We start from the raw sequence: 16,047 nt of genomic DNA on the forward strand, positions 1-16,047 counted from the left end.
GCAAAACTTATCGTTGTTCTCGAAGATCAAACGTAACGGGCTCACTTGGACATGTTTGACACACTGTCAATCTATAGTTAAACAGACACCTGGAGAATGAAAAGCGCTTAGAATTTCACTACATACAGTTTCCAGTGGGGCTAGACTGTGAGTCCCGATAAGGAGTCGATCTACAGTTTCAGATCTTGCCGCGGTGTGTGTTCTGTTTACAACCTTGGGAGATTGCAATGAAACTGTTGATGAGCTTCTCTGGTCTATTTTGTCAATTATTTGCAATGTTGGTCATGGCTAAACAAAAGCTTACTTTTAATTCAGCGCCGTTTACGATCGGGAAGCCCTAAAGCGTGTTAAAACTGTGAAGCACTTTTTCAAACGTAGACGCTGCTGTAATGCCTGAAATGTAAATTGTGGTATAATTTTAAAATGGGTTATGTGGAAGCTTAAAAATAACCGCAAGTTGGCCCGTACGGGGATCGAACCCGCGACCTTGGCGTTATTAGCACCACGCTCTAACCAACTGAGCTAACCGGCCGCGCTTCCAGTACCAACTCTCCAGAGTTGTTAGTGCAAAAACAAAGTTCTTCGTACCACAATGAATTGTCGCTATTTGAATGCACCAAATGTGAAGGAAAAATTAACAACGCCGAACCCCCCCCCCCCCCCCCCAAAATAAGTCTCAATCTCACCATCAGGAAGGGACCCGTGTGGCTGCCAGCCGTTGTGTAATTTGTTGACGGGACTGAATTGAAAGAGAAGGCAGTAGAATTGAAAAGTAGACCACAGCAAATTGTCAGTTGTACAGCGCGGAAGGTGACCGTTCGGCCTGTCGTGTCTGCTCTGACCCAGCAGATCACCCGGTGCTCACTCTCTGAAGAGGGTGAGGTTTGAAGTGAGTGAACCCAAAGGATATTCCCCGACACAGCAGGATGTGAGCAACAGGAGGCTCAGCGATTATAACGAGAGGGGGGTTGGAGTGAGGATTAATTAGAGAAGTTGAAACCTTAAACAGTGGTCAGCCAGTCCCGCTATTCTTCACTCATTGGCTAAACGGTTTCCGTCTCTGGACGACAAAAACTTCACAAGATTCAGCAGATACTTCAATTAAAAAAAACACAAGAACGAGGAGCGTTTGTCGACAATTCAGGCCTTCAAACCTGGTCCACCAATCTAGAAGAATTGGCTGATCTGTCCCACGCTTCAGCTGGGCGGACGCATGAAATGGCAAAGCTATAAACCATGTGCAGGTAAATGGGATTACTGTTGTTGTGTGTATTGGACAGCATAGACAAGGTTGGCTGAAGGGCCCATTTCTATGCTGTATGATTCCATGGCTCTCTAACTTTTCCTTCCTACCAGCTGCTCACAACCCTTATCTCCTGGACATTTCAAACATAAAACCATGAGACCTTAAGAGATAGGAGTGGATGTAAGGCCATTTGGCCCATCAAGTCCACTCCACCATTTAATCATGGCTGATGGGCATTTCAACTCCACTTCCCTGCACTCTCCCCGTAGCCCTTGATTCCTGTGAGATCAAGAATTTGTCAATCTGTGCCTTGAAGACATTTAACAACCCGGCCTCCACTGCACTATATGGCAATGAATTCTGCAGGCCCACCACTCTCTGGCTGAAGAAATGTGTCCTCATTTCGGTTTTAAATTTACCCCCTCTAATTTTAGGGCTGTGCCCACGGGTCCTAGTCTCCCCACCTAACGGAAACAACTTCCCAGCGTCCACCCTTTCTAAGCCATGCATTATCTTGTAAGTTTCTATTAGATCTCCCCTCAACCTTCTAAACTCTAATGAATACAATCCCAGGATCCTCAGCCTTTCATCGTACATTAAACCTACCATTCCAGGGATCATCCATATGAATCTCCGCTGGACACGCTCCAGTGTCAGTATGTCCTTCCTGTCTTAATCCTCTTTAAATACTTTCAGCCTCCACAACTGTCTGCGGTAGAGAATTCCAACGTTCTCTACCCTCTGGGGGAATAAATTTCTCTGCATCTCGGTTTTAAGTGAGTGCCCCCTTATTCTGTAGCTGTGTCGTCTAGTTCAAGATTCTCCCATGATTGATTGGAAACACCTTCTCAATTTCTATCCTGTCAAGCTTCCTTAAATCCTGTACATTCAATAAGATTGCCCTTCATTGTTCTAAAGTCTAATGAATAAAGGCCTAACCTGTTTAGCCTCTCTCTGTTTCCACAAACATTCAGTCCATCCACCACCAACGCTCAGTAGCAGCGGTGTGCACTTTCCACAAGATGCCCTACAGAAATTTGCCAAAGACAGTACTTTCCAAACAAACAACCACTTCCATCTAGAAGGACAAGGGCAGCAGGCACTCAGGAACATTACCACTTCAAGCCACTCACCAATCTAACTTGGAAATATACCATTGTTCCTGTAATGTCATTGGGCAAAACTCCTGGAATTTGCTCCTGAACAGCATTGTGGGACAACCTACAGCATATGGACTGCCACAGTTCAGGAAGTCAATGTCACCATTACTTCCTCAAGAGCAACTGGGGATGGGCAATAAATGCTGGCCAGTCAGCAATGTCCACATCCATCAAATGATTAACATGAAATAAGTGAATCCCAGGATTCAGCCGAGTGAATATCTTTTGAACTGCCTAATTGTATACGAGACATCTTAGGTCATTGTTGTGGAGTCACACCGCACAGAAGAGACCCTTTGGCCCATTGACTCTGCACTGACCTATCTACACTAATCTCATTTTTCAGCACTTGGCCTATTGCCTTGAATGTTATGACATTTTAAGTGCTCTCTTTTTAAATGTTGAGAGATTTCCCAACTCTCCTAGCCTCCCAGTCAGATCATTCCAGTTTTCCATCACCCTCGGGTGAAATAAGTTTTTCACAAATCCTCTCTAAACCTCCTATCCTTCACCTTATAATTCTGCCTCCTCATTAATAAGCCTTCATTTAAGAGAAAGAACTGCTTCCTATTTACCCTGTCCATGCACCTTATAATCTCATACAATTCAATTAAGTTCCCCTTCAACCTTCTCTGCTCTAAAGAAAACATCCCAAGCCTGTCCAGCCTCCCTTCATAGCTAAATGCTCCAACCCAGGCAACGTCCTGGAGAATATTCTCTGCAATCGCATTCTTCCAAGAGGGTGGTGACCAGAACTGCACACAATATTCTATAAGTCTGTAGAATCCTTGCTACACAATGTGTTTGAGATAGAAAATGCTTTGTCAACAGGCACACTGTTGTTCCATTAGAATTCAGCTCAATGCAGGAGCCTCACTGTATTCATTGCAGTCTTTGCATAGAGATTTCTCAACATAGTTGGAACTCCCAGAACTATAGTTGTAATTCTCTACCAACTATTTGGCCAGATTGTCTTTACCCTTTTGTGGGATACTGCTTCTGAATGTAATGCCCACACAGTTAACAATGCTCAAACTGAAATATTATGGCTACTGTGCATACATCTGTATTGTTGTGTTCCTGTGGATAGGTACCTGAACTTCAACTGATTGGAAATCTTTCCTAACACTGACACTGCCGCAAAATTAATGGGGGCTTGAATTGTTACATAGGTGTCACTTGATTTTTAAACAAGAACATACCATCTGGCCCCTTTCACACTGTTGCCATGGAATAATAGACAAAGGTGGTTCTCCTGGAAAACAACATTCTATGTAAGCTGCTTGAAGCACAAGATGCACACAACATTAACTAAGGCTGCAAATGTTACCAGCAGATTGCAATGATCCAGTTAAGTAAAATTTTGATGCTGTGGTGATGTTCAGAGCAACAAACAGGATTGTCTCACTGCGAGATGAGTAGACAGCACAGTGAAGATGGTGACAGGCGATTTCATTAGTCATGCCCAAGTGAGTGCCAATAGATGCTGAATTAAAAACAGAAAATGTGAGAGAGGCTCAGCAGACCAGGTAGTGTCTGTGGAGAGAGAAACAGAGTTGCAGTGTCCAAAATAGCTGCTTTTCACAATGGAATACATGTTTCTCCAACGGGCTGTCAGATGCCTCGAGTACCAGTTCAACTGCATCATCTTCTCTGGAATTCTTTTCCAAGTCAATGGTAACCTCTAGCAGGGCCAGAGAGTTGCCTGTCCTGAGCTGTGTGGTTACATTGGGTGGTTGCTGGAATAATGCTTTCCATAGAAACGTAGAAGAGAGGAGCAGGAGGAGGCCATTCGGAGGAGATGGACTGGTTGTGTCAGGTCAAGGAGGTGGGGATGGAACATAGAACATTACAGCACGGTACAGGCCCTTCGGCCCTCGATGTTGTGCCGACCTGTCATACCGATCTCAAGCCCATCTAACCTACACTATTCCATGTACGTCCATATGCTTATCCAATGACAATTTAAATGTACCTAAAGTTGGCGAATCTACTACCGTTGCAGGCAAAGCGTTCCATTCCCTTACTACTCTCTGAGTAAAGAAACTACCTCTGACATCTGTCCTATATCTTTCACCCCTCAATTTAAAGCTATGCCCCCTCGTGCTCGCCATCACCATCCTAGGAAAAATATCTCCCTATCCACCCTAGCTAACCCTCTGATTATTTTATATGTTTCAATTAAGTCACCTCTCAATCTTCTTCTCTCTAATGAAAACAGCCTCAAGTCCCTCAGCCTTTCCTCGTAAGATCTTCCCTCCATACCAGGCAACATCCTAGTAAATCTCCTCTGCACCCTTTCCAAAGCTTCCACATCCTTCTTATAATGCGGTGACCAGAACTGTACGCAATACTCCAAGTGCGGCCACACCAGAGTTTTGTACAGCTTCACCATAACCTCTTGGTTCCAGAACTCGATCCCTCTATTAATAAAAGCTAAAACACTGTATGCCTTCTTAACAGCCCTGTCAACCTGGGTGGCAACTTTCAAGGATCTGTGTACATGGACACCAAGATCTCTCTGCTCATCTACACTACCAAGAATCTTACCATTAGCCCTGTACTTTGCCTTCTGGTTACTCTTACCAAAGTGTATCACCTCAAACATGTTTGCATTAAACTCCATTTGCCACCTCTCAGCCCAGGTCTGCAGCTTATCTATGTCTGTCTGCAACCTATAGCATCCTTCGTCACTATCCACAACTCCACCGACCTTAGTGTCATCTGCAAATTTACTAACCCATCCTTCTACGCCCTCTTCCAGGTCATTTATAAAAATGACAAACAGCAGTGGACCCACAAGCGACCCTTGTGGTACACCACTAGTAACTGGTCTCCAAGATGAACATTTCCCATCAACTACCACCCTCCGTCTTCTTTCAGCAAGCCAATTTCCGATCCAAACTGCTATATCTCCCACAATTGGGGGGGTGGGAACCTGAGCTGTATACCAGAGGTGAGCGTTGATGCAGGTGAGGCAGTAGCAAGAGGTAGACCAGCTAGTGGGAAGGATTTTCCTGGGAAGGAACCAAGGGATCAGTTAAAGTGTGTTTGCTTTAACGCAAGGAGTATCCGGAATAAAAGTGATGAACTTAGAGCATGGATCAGTACCTGGTGCTATGATGTTGTGGCCATAACAGAGACATGGGTTTCTCATGGGCAGGAATGGTTGCTGGATGTTCCAGGGTTTAGAACATTTAAAAAGAATAGGGAGGGGGGAAAAAGAGGAGGGGGTGTAGCACTACTAATCAGAGAGGGTATCACAGCTACAGAAGCTTCCTTTGTCGAGGAAGATCTGCCTACTGAGTCAGCATGGGTGGAAATTAGGAACAGCAAGGGAGTAGTCACCTCGTTAGGGGTTTACTACAGGCCCCCCAATAGCAGCAGGGAGATTGAAGAAAGCATAGGTCGACAGATTTTGGAAAAGTGTGCACGCAGTAGGGTTGTTGTAATGGGTGACTTTAACCTTCCTAATATTGATTGGAACCTCCTTCGAGCAGAAGATTTGAATGGAGCTGTTTTTGTAAGGTGTGTTCAGGAGGGTTTCCTAACGCAGTACGTTGACAGGCCGACGAGGGGAGAGGCCATTCTAGACTTGGTACTCGGAAACGAGCCGGGGCAGGTATAAGATCTTGTGGTGGGAGAGCATTTTGGTGATAGTGACCATAACTGCCTCACATTCTACATAGCTATGGAGAAGGAGAGGATTAGGCAGAATGGGAGGATATTTAATTGGGGAATCGGAAACTATGATGCGATTAGACATGAGTTAGGAAGCATGGACTGGGAGCAGTTGTTCCATGCTAAGGGAACCATCGACATGTGGAGACGGTTTAAGGAACAGTTGTTGGGAGTGATGAGTAAATATGTCCCTCTGAGACAGGCAAGAAGGGGTAAGATTAAGGAACCTTGGATGACGAGAGCGGTGGAGCTTCTAGTGAAAAGGAAGAAGGTAGCTTACATAAGGTGGAGGAAGCTAGGGTCAAGTTCAGCTAGAGAGGATTACATGCAGGCAAGGAAGGAGCTCAAAAATGGTCTGAGGAGAGCCAGGAGGGGGCACGAGAAAGGCTTGGCAGAAGGAATCCGGGAAAACACAAAGGCATTTTACACTTACGTGAGAAATAAGAGAATGGTCAAAGAAAGAGTAGGGCCGATCAGGGATAGCATAGGGAACTTGTGTGTGGAACCTGAGGAGGTAGGGGAAGCCCTAAATGAGTTTTTTGCTTCTGTCTTTACGAAAGAAACCAACTTTGTAGTGAATGAAACCTTTGAAGAGCAGGTGTGCATGCTGGAATGGATAGAGATAGACGAAGCTGATGTGCTGAAAATTTTGTCAAACATTAAGATTGACAAGTCGCCAGGCCCGGATCAGATTTGTCCTCGGCTGCTTTGGGAAGCGAGAAATGCAATTGCTTCGCCACTTGCGAAGATCTTTGCATCCTCGCTCTCCACTGGAGTCGTACCTGAGGACTGGAGAGAGGCAAATGTAATTCCTCTCTTCAAGAAAGGAAATAGGGAAATCCCCGGCAATTATCGACCGGTAAGTCTCACGTCTGTCGTCTGCAAGGTGTTAGAAAGGATTCTGAGGGATAAGATTTATGACCATCTGGAAGAGCATGGCTTGATCAAATACAGTCAACACAGCTTTGTGAGGGGTAGGTCATGCCTTACAAACCTTATCGAGTTTTTTGAGGATGTGACTAGAAAGGTTGATGAGGGTCGAGCTGTGGATGTGGTGTATATGGACTTCAGTAAGGCATTTGATAAGGTTCCCCATGGTAGGCTCATTCAGAAGGTCAGGAGGAATGGGATACAGGGGAACTTAGCTGCTTGGATACAGAATTGGCTGGCCAACAGAAGACAGCGAGTGGTAGTAGAAGGAAAATATTCTGCCTGGAAGTCAGTGGTGAGTGGAGTTCCACAGGGCTCTGTCCTTGGGCCTCTACTGTTTGTAATTTTTATTAATGACTTGGACGAGGGAATTGAAGGATGGGTCAGCAAGTTTGCAGACGACACAAAGGTCGGAGGTGTCGTTGACAGTGTAGAGGGCTGTTGTAGGCTGCAGCGGGACATTGACAGGATGCAGAGATGGGCTGAGAGGTGGCAGATGGAGTTCAACCTGGATAAATGCGAGGTGATGCATTTTGGAAGGTCGAATTTGAAAGCTGAGTACAGGATTAAGGATAGGATTCTTGGCAGCGTGGAGGAACAGAGGGATCTTGGTGTGCAGATACATAGATCCCTTAAAATGGCCACCCAAGTGGACAGGGTTGTTAAGAAAGCATATGGTGTTTTGGCTTTCATTAACAAGGAGATTGAGTTTAAGAGTCGTGAGATCTTGTTGCAGCTCTATAAAACTTTGGTTAGACCGCACTTGGAATACTGCGTCCAGTTCTGGGCGCCCTATTATAGGAAAGATGTGGATGCTTTGGAGAAGGTTCAGAGGAGGTTTACCAGGATGCTGCCTGGACTGGAGGGCTTATCTTATGAAGAGAGGTTGACTGAGCTCGGTCTCTTTTCATTGGAGAAAAGGAGGAGGAGAGGGGACCTAATTGAGGTATACAAGATAATGAGAGGCATAGATAGAGTTGATAGCCAGAGACTATTTCCCAGGGCAGAAATGGCTAGCACGAGGGGTCATAGTTTTAAGCTGGTTGGTGGAAAGTATAGAGGGGATGTCAGAGGCAGGTTCTTTACGCAGAGAGTTGTGAGAGCATGGAATGCGTTGCCAGCAGCAGTTGTGGAAGCAAGGTCATTGGGGTCATTTAAGAGACTGCTGGACATGTATATGGTCACAGAAATTTGAGGGTGCATACATGAGGATCAATGGTCGGCACAACATTGTGGGCTGAAGGGCCTGTTCTGTGCTGTACTGTTCTATGTTCTATGTTCTATGTAATTCCATTCCTCCGCATTTTGTACAATAGCCTACTGTGGGGATCCTTATCGAACGCCTTGCTGAAATCCATATACACGACATCAACTGGTTTATTCTCATCTACCTGTTTGGTCACCTTCTCAAAGAACTCAATAAGGTTTGTGAGGCACGACCTTCCCTTCACAAAACCGTGCTGACTATCCCTAATCAATTTATTCTTTTCCAGATGATTATAAATCCTATCCCTTATAACCTTTTCCAACACTTTACCAACAACTGAGGTAAGGCTCACTGGTCTATAATTACTAGGGTTGTCTCTACTCTCCTTCTTGAACAGGGGAACCACATTTGCTATCCTTCAGTCGTCTGGCACTAGTCCTGTAGACAATGACGCGTTAAAGATCAATGCCAAAGGGATGAGAGGGAGGCTTAGACATGGGATGAGGCCAGGGCTGGGGAGATTTTAAAACTAGTACACTTAAAACTGGTGAACCCCTGGCCTCATCCGATGTCCAACTCTCCCTCTCATCCCTGCCTCCTTGGCCTGTCACAACCTGTCCATCTTCTCTCCCACCTATCCGCTCCTCCCACCTCACTGACCAATCCCCACCACTCCCTACCTGCTATCATCTATCACTATCCCACTTCCCTTCTCTCAGCCCCACCGCTCCTCTCTCCATTAATTCCTACTCTTTGTTACCTCTCTGCCAACCAGTTTCCTATACAACTCAATACACTTTCCCCAATCCCATGCGCCTTAATCTTGCACATTAATCTCTTATGTGGGACTTTGTCAAATGCTTTCTGAAAGTCCAAATATACTACATTGACTGGCTCAGTTTATTTCCTGCTCTGTGGAAAGGGGCAGATTAGGCTGCCAAAATTTAGTCACAAACAATATGAAAAACCTGCAAAAATTGTTAAAAATATCAAGCATCAAAAATCCAGAATGCCAAAAATGGTCCAAATGAATGAATGTAAGTTCTGAAATGAGTAGTTTGGGAGCTGAGAAGTGCCTGTTTCCTATGAGTGAATTATTTTTGGAACATAGGGAGTTTCTTGTGAGGCCTGGTTCACATTATTCCCATTGTGCAGGCTCAGCGCAGGCAGACATTGTTTTATGTTCGGGAATTGGGATGAGTTTGTCACCAAACCCCTTCTTCAATCGTACTGTGAATGTGGGCAGAATAAACAGGGCCCACTTTCTGAGCATAGCATTCAATCTAAGTATGATGGAACATTATGTCAGTCGGTCTGTCTGACTAGGTTGTAGTAGATTGCAATGTCTGCTTTTTCCCCTTTTGAAGTCCTCTTGTGCTATGATCCAATTCATGAATGAAACTGCAAATCTTTTCTGGGGCATTTCTTGGGGTTAAGAAAATAGGCAATTCCTCTTGAATATCTGCCCACAAGGAAGACTGTCTGGACAAGTGGCGTGGTAGTTAGCACTGCTGCCTCAGCGTTTGATTCCAGCCTTGGGCGACTGTGTGTGTGGAGTTTGCACATTCTCCCCGTGTCTGCGTGGGTTTCCTCCATGTGCTCTGGTTTTCCCCCAAAGTCCAAAGATGTGCAGTTTAGGTGGATTGGCCATGGGAAATTGCCTATAGTGTCCAGGGATGTGCAGGCTAGGTGTGTTACCCTCGGGAAATGCAGCGTTACAGGATTGGGGTAGAGTGGGATGTCCTTCCGAGGCTTGTTGAGGACTGAATGGCCTGTTTCCACACTATAGGGATTCTATGAAATCACAAGAGAACCCACACGTTGCTATAATGTGCAATTCCTAACATTCCATTTTCTCTGTACTTCCTGCTAATTCTAGCAGTGCAGCAACAGAGCTGAATATTACAGTGCTGAGAGTGTCATCATGTCTGCACTAACTCTCTGAACAAGCAATTCATTTAGTTCCATTCCCCTGCCTTGTGCCTGAAGTCCTGCACATTACTCCTTTCAGATGAAAGCCTAATTTAAATTTGGCTGTTTTGTTGAACCTGTCTGCACCACGTCTAGCCATTCTAAATTTTACCCATTCACTGGGAGAGAAACATTTTCTCATCAGATAACAAGGTGTAGAGCTGGATGAACACAACAGGCCAAGCAGCATCAGAGGAGCAGGCAAGCTGACGTTTCCGGCCTAGACCCTTCTTCAGAAATGGCGTGGGGGAAGGGGATTCTGAAATAAATAGGGAGGGGGGAGGCAGATAGAAGATGGATAAAGGAGAAGATAGGTGGAGGGGAGACAGACAAATCAAAGAAGCTGGGGTGGAGCCAGTAAAGATGAGCATAGGTAGGGAGTTAGGGAGGTCAAATAGGTCAAGGGGGCGGGATGAGGCTGGTAGGTAGGGGATGGGGGTGGGGCTTGAGGTGGGAGGAGGAGATAGGTGGGAGGAAGAGATAACAAGGTGTAGAGCTAGATGAATGCAGCAGGCCAAGCAGCATCATAGGAGCAGGAAAGCTGACTTTTCGGGTCTAGACCCTTCAAGGACAAGTTAGGGAGGCGGGGATGAGCTAGGCTGGTTTTGGGATGTGGTAGCAGTTGGGGAGATTTTGAAGCCTGTGATGTCCACATTGATACCATTGGGCTGCAGGGTTCCCAAGCGGGATATGAGTTGCTGTTCCTGCAATCTTCGGGTGGCATCGTTGTGGCACTGCAGGAGGCCCAGGATGGACATGTCATCTGAGGAATGGGAGGGGGAGTTGAAATGGTTCCTTCCTCCCACCTATCCCCTCCTCCATCAGCCCCCCGCTCCTCTGATGCTGCTTAGCCTGCTGTGTTCATCCAGCTCTACACATTGTTATCTCAGATTCTCCAGCATCTGCAGTTCCTACTATCTCTGAAACATTTTCTTATAATGCGTTTGCTTTATTGGACCAATTCTTTAGATTTATGCCCTCTCACTCTCAATTCCTTCACAGCTCTTTACTCTGCTGATACCTTTTGTGATTTTGAATTTGCCAATGAAACCCTCTTTCAGCTTTCTTTACTTCAAGAAAAGTAGTTCTAACTTCACCAATTTATCATTTTTTAATTAACTCACAGAATTTGGGTATTGTGGGCTGGGAGCCAGCTTATACTGCCCATCCCTGGTTGTCATTGAGAAAGTGATGGTGAGCTGCCTTCTTGAACCACTGTATTTAATGTAGGTACACCCACAGGATTTTGAGGTCCAGGATTTTGACCCAGTGACACTGAAGGAACGGTGATGTATTTCCAAGTCAGGATGGTGAGTGGCTTGGAGGGGAAATTGCAGGGGGTGATGTTTCCATGCATCCGCCTTCCTTGCTCTCCTTGTGTGATGTTGGAGCTGCTCCCATCCAGGGAAGTGAGGAGGATTCCATCACAAACTCCTGATTTGAGCCTTGTACATCATAGACAGACTTTGGTGAGTCTGGAGGTGAGTTACTTGCCGCAGTATTCATGGTCTCCGATCTGTTTGCGTGGTGTGTCCAGTTGAGTCTCTGGTCAAAGGTGACCCGAAGGCTGTTTAATATCGGGGCAGTGGCTAGATTATTTTCATTAGGGATTGCCTGCTATTTGTGTGGTGTGAATGTAAGTTGCCATTTGTCAGCCCAAGCCTGACCAATGTGCAGATCATAGACTCATAGAGTCCCTACATTGTGGAAGCAGGCCATTCAGTCCATCATGTTTACACCAACCATCCTAGCCTGACCCACTCCCTTACCCTATAACCCTGCATTTTCCATGGCTAATTCACTAGCCTGCCATCCCTGGACACTACAGGCAATTTACCATGGCCAACCCACCTAATCTGCACACCTTTGGACTGTGGGAGGAAACCAGAGCACCCAGAGGAAACCCACATAGACACAGGGAGAATGTGCACGCTCCACACAGATAGTCATCCAAGTGTGGAATTAAACCCAGGTTCCTAGCACTGTGAGGCAGCAGTGCTAATCACTGAGCCACTGTGCCAATCTCTCACCTCACCTCTGAAATTTGGCTCATTTGCCCATGTTTGAACCAAGGCTGTAATGAGGTCAGGAGCTGAGAAGCCCCGGCGGAACTGAAACTGATCATCACTGAGCAGGTTATTGCTGTGCAGGTGCTGCTTAATAGCAATTGTTGATGACACCTTCCATCACTTTACTGAAGATTGAGAATAGACTAATACAACAGTGATCGACGGGGTTGGATTTGTCTTGCTTTATGTGTACAGAACTTACTTGGGCAATTCTCCAAATAGTCAAGTAGATGCCAGTGTCATAACTGTGCTGGAAGAGCCTGACTAGGGGAAGAGCAAGTTCTGGAGCACAAGTCTTCACTATTATTACCGGAATATTATCAGGAACCTTAGTCTTTGCAGTATCCCATGCCTCCAATTGTTTCTTGATTTCTTCTGGAGTGAATTGAATTCACAGAAGGCCGGTATCTGTGATGCTAGGGACCACTGGAGAAGGCCAAGAGGGATCATTCATTTGGCACTTCTGGCTGAAGATTCCTGCGAATGCTTCAGTCTCTGTTTTCCACTGATGCGCTGGTCTCTTCCATCATTGAGGATGGGGATATTTTAATAGTCCACCACCATTCACGACTGCATGTGGCAGGATTTCAGAGCTTAGATATGATCTATTGGTTGTGGGATCACTTAGCTCTGTAGATTACTTGCTGCTTATGCTGCTTGGCACGCAAGTAGTCCTGTTTGGTGGTTTCACCAGGCTGACACCTCATTTTTAGCTACGCCTTTTGCTACTCCTGGCATGCCCTCCTGCACTCTCCATTCTTGATAACTAAAGTCCCTTATCTCTAGGACCAAGCTTGTGAATCTTTACTGCACTCAATGTCTTCATAAACTTCCTGCAGTCCAGAACTTGATGCAATAATCCAGGCTGAACTGTTATCTTAACCAAGTTGAACGTACTGCCCCTGCTCTTGTATTCTATCCCACTATAAATATTGCTCATATGAAATGGTGCGTACCACCTACAAATGCACTGCAGAGATTCACCAAGGCTCCTTAGAAATCACCTTCTAAATCCACGATGACTAACATTTAGAAGGACAATGGCAGCAGATACGTGGGAACACCATCCCCTGCAAGTTCCCCTCCGAGCCACTCATCATCCTGACTTGGAAATATATCCCAGTTCCTTCAGTGTCACTGGGTCGAAATCCTCGAGCTCCCTTTCTAACAGAATTGTCGGTGTACCTACATTAAATACAGTGGTTCAAGAAGGCAGCTCACCATCACCCTCTCAGTCACAGTGAGGGATGGGCAATAAACGCTGGCCCAGCTAGTGATAGCCACATCATCCCATGAATGAATTTTTGTGGGATGTGGGCATCGCTGACTGGGTCAGCATTTATTGCCCTAGCTGTCCATGAGAAGGTGGTGATGAGCTGCCTTCTTGAACCACAGCAGTCCACCTGCTGTGGGTTAACCCACAATGCCATTAGGCAGAGCATTCCAGGATTTTGACCCAGCGACAGTGACGGAATGCTGATGGTGAATCAGGATGGTGAGTGGCTTGGAGAAGAACTTGTAGCTGGTGCTGCCCTTGTCCTTCTAGACGGAAGTGGTCGTGGGCTTGGAAGGTGCTTTCTGAGAATCTTTGGTGAATTTCTGCAGTGCGTCTTGGAGATAGTATACATGGCTCAAAAACAAGGTTGCTGGAAAAGCTCAGCAGGTCTGGCAGCGTCTGTGGAGGAGAAAACAGAGTTAATGTTTCGGGTCCGGTGATCCTTCCTCAGAAGTGAGTATACACTGTATACACTGCTGTTGTACATTGTCAGTCAAAAAATAAAACTCCAGCAAACACCCACGAGAGTTAAGTTTCCAAATTCTAGTTCAAAGCCAGTGACTAACAAATTAGTTGTTTATTGCATGGACCTAATATACCAAGAAATGATGAGATACTTTTCCTTCTTCCTCAGACTTGAATCATCAATAGATTTGATAGCTTGTCCTGTTTGCATTCTACTTATCCTCTTTTTCAGTTCTGTCCACAAAAAGCCTCTGTATGGTTCATTTGCACACTTTTCTTGATGCCAGAATAACCCAACACTTGCTAAAATTGTACTCTTATTTTCAATGTTCTTGTTGCAACGTGACATATCGATATTAATTGAGAGCACAGTGTAAGCTGGGTATGTGTGAGTGATAATGGGAACTGCAGATGCTGGAGAATCCAAGATAATAAAATGTGAGGCTGGATGAACACAGCAGGCCAAGCGGCATCCCAGGAGCACAAAAGCTGACGTTTCGGGCCTAGACCCTTCATCAGAGAGGGGGATGGGGTGAGGGTTGTGGAATAAATAGGGAGAGAGGGGGAGGCGGACCGAAGATGGAGAGAAAAGAAGATAGGTGGAGAGGAGAGTATAGGTGGGGAGGTAGGGAGGGGATAGGTCAGTCCAGGGAAGACGGACAGGTCAAGGAGGTGGGATGAGATTAGTAGGTAGGAGATGGAGGTGCGGCTTAGGGTGGGAGGAAGGGATGGGTGAGAGGAAGGACAGGTTAGGGAGGCAGAGACAGGTTGGACTGGTTTTGGGATGCAGTGAGTGGATGGGAAGAGCTGCGCTGGTTGTGTGGTGCAGTGGGGAGTGGGGATGAACTGGGCTGGTTTTGGGATGCGGTGGGGGAAGGGGAGATTTTGAAGCTGGTGAAGTCCACATTGATGCCATTGGGCTGCAGGGTTCCCAAGCGGAATATGAGTTGCTGTTCCTGCAACCTTCGGGTGGCATCATTGTGGCACTGCAGGAGGCCCATGATGGACATGTCATCTAAAGAATGGGAGGGGGTGTGGAAATGGTTGCGTACACTTGCCCCCACACCTCCTCCCTCACCCCTATCCCAGGCCCCAAGATGACCTTCCATATTAAGCAGACGTTCACCTGCACATCTGCCAATGTGGTATACTGCATCCACTGTACCCGGTGTGGCTTCCTCTACATTGGGGAAACCAAGCGGAGGCTTGGGGACCGCTTTGCAGAACACCTCCGATCGGTTTGCAATAAACAACTGCACCTCCCAGTCGCAAACCATTTCCACTCCCCCTCCCATTCTTTAGATGACATGTCTATCATGGGCCTCCTGCAGTGCCACAATGATGCCACCCGAAGGTTGCAGGGACAGCAACTCATATTCCGCTTGGGAACCCTGAGACCCAATGGTATCAATGTGGACTTCACCAGCTTCAAAATCTCCCCTTCCCCCACCGCATCCCAAAACCAGCCCAGTTCGTCCCCTCCCCCCACTGCACCACACAACCAGCCCAGCTCTTCCCCTCCACCCACTGCATCCCAAAACCAGTCCAACCTGTCTCTGCCTCCCTAACCTGTTCTTCCTCTCACCCATCCCTTCCTCCCACCCCAAGCCGCACCTCCATCTCCTACCTACTAACCTCATCCCACCTCCTTGACCTGTCCGTCTTCCCTGGACTGACCTATCCCCTCCTTACGTCCCCACCTATACTCTCCTCTCCACCTATCTTCTTTTCTCTCCATCTTCGGTCCGCCTCCCCCTCTCTCCCTATTTATTCCACAACCCTCTCCCCATCCCCCTCTCTGATGAAGGGTCTAGGCCCGAAACGTCAGCTTTTGTGCTCCTGGGATGCTGCTTGGCCTGCTGTGTTCATCCAGCCTCACATTTTATTAAGCTGGGTATGTGGTTCAGTTCAAAACTGTAGCAGTTCCTTGTATTGAGGAAATGTGCATACCTGTCGAATAGATGAGTAACAGTCAAGGTGTCTGTTCTTTTGTGGGTTCTTTTAGCTCAATACAAATGTATCAAGGTGATAGGATGCTACAA

At 46.4% G+C, this 16,047-nt stretch overlaps 1 non-coding gene across 1 annotated transcript; it reads right to left on the reverse strand.

Moving 5' to 3' along the window:
• Positions 1-458: 458 nt before the first annotated feature.
• trnai-aau (transfer RNA isoleucine (anticodon AAU)) lies at positions 459-532 on the reverse strand. Its single transcript has one exon. It is a non-coding gene; the product is annotated as a tRNA-Ile (tRNA).
• Between the last annotated feature and the right edge of the window lie 15,515 nt (positions 533-16,047).

Source organism: Stegostoma tigrinum, chromosome 22 (assembly GCF_030684315.1).
Source record: "Stegostoma tigrinum isolate sSteTig4 chromosome 22, sSteTig4.hap1, whole genome shotgun sequence".
Taxonomy (NCBI): Eukaryota; Metazoa; Chordata; class Chondrichthyes; order Orectolobiformes; family Stegostomatidae; genus Stegostoma; species Stegostoma tigrinum.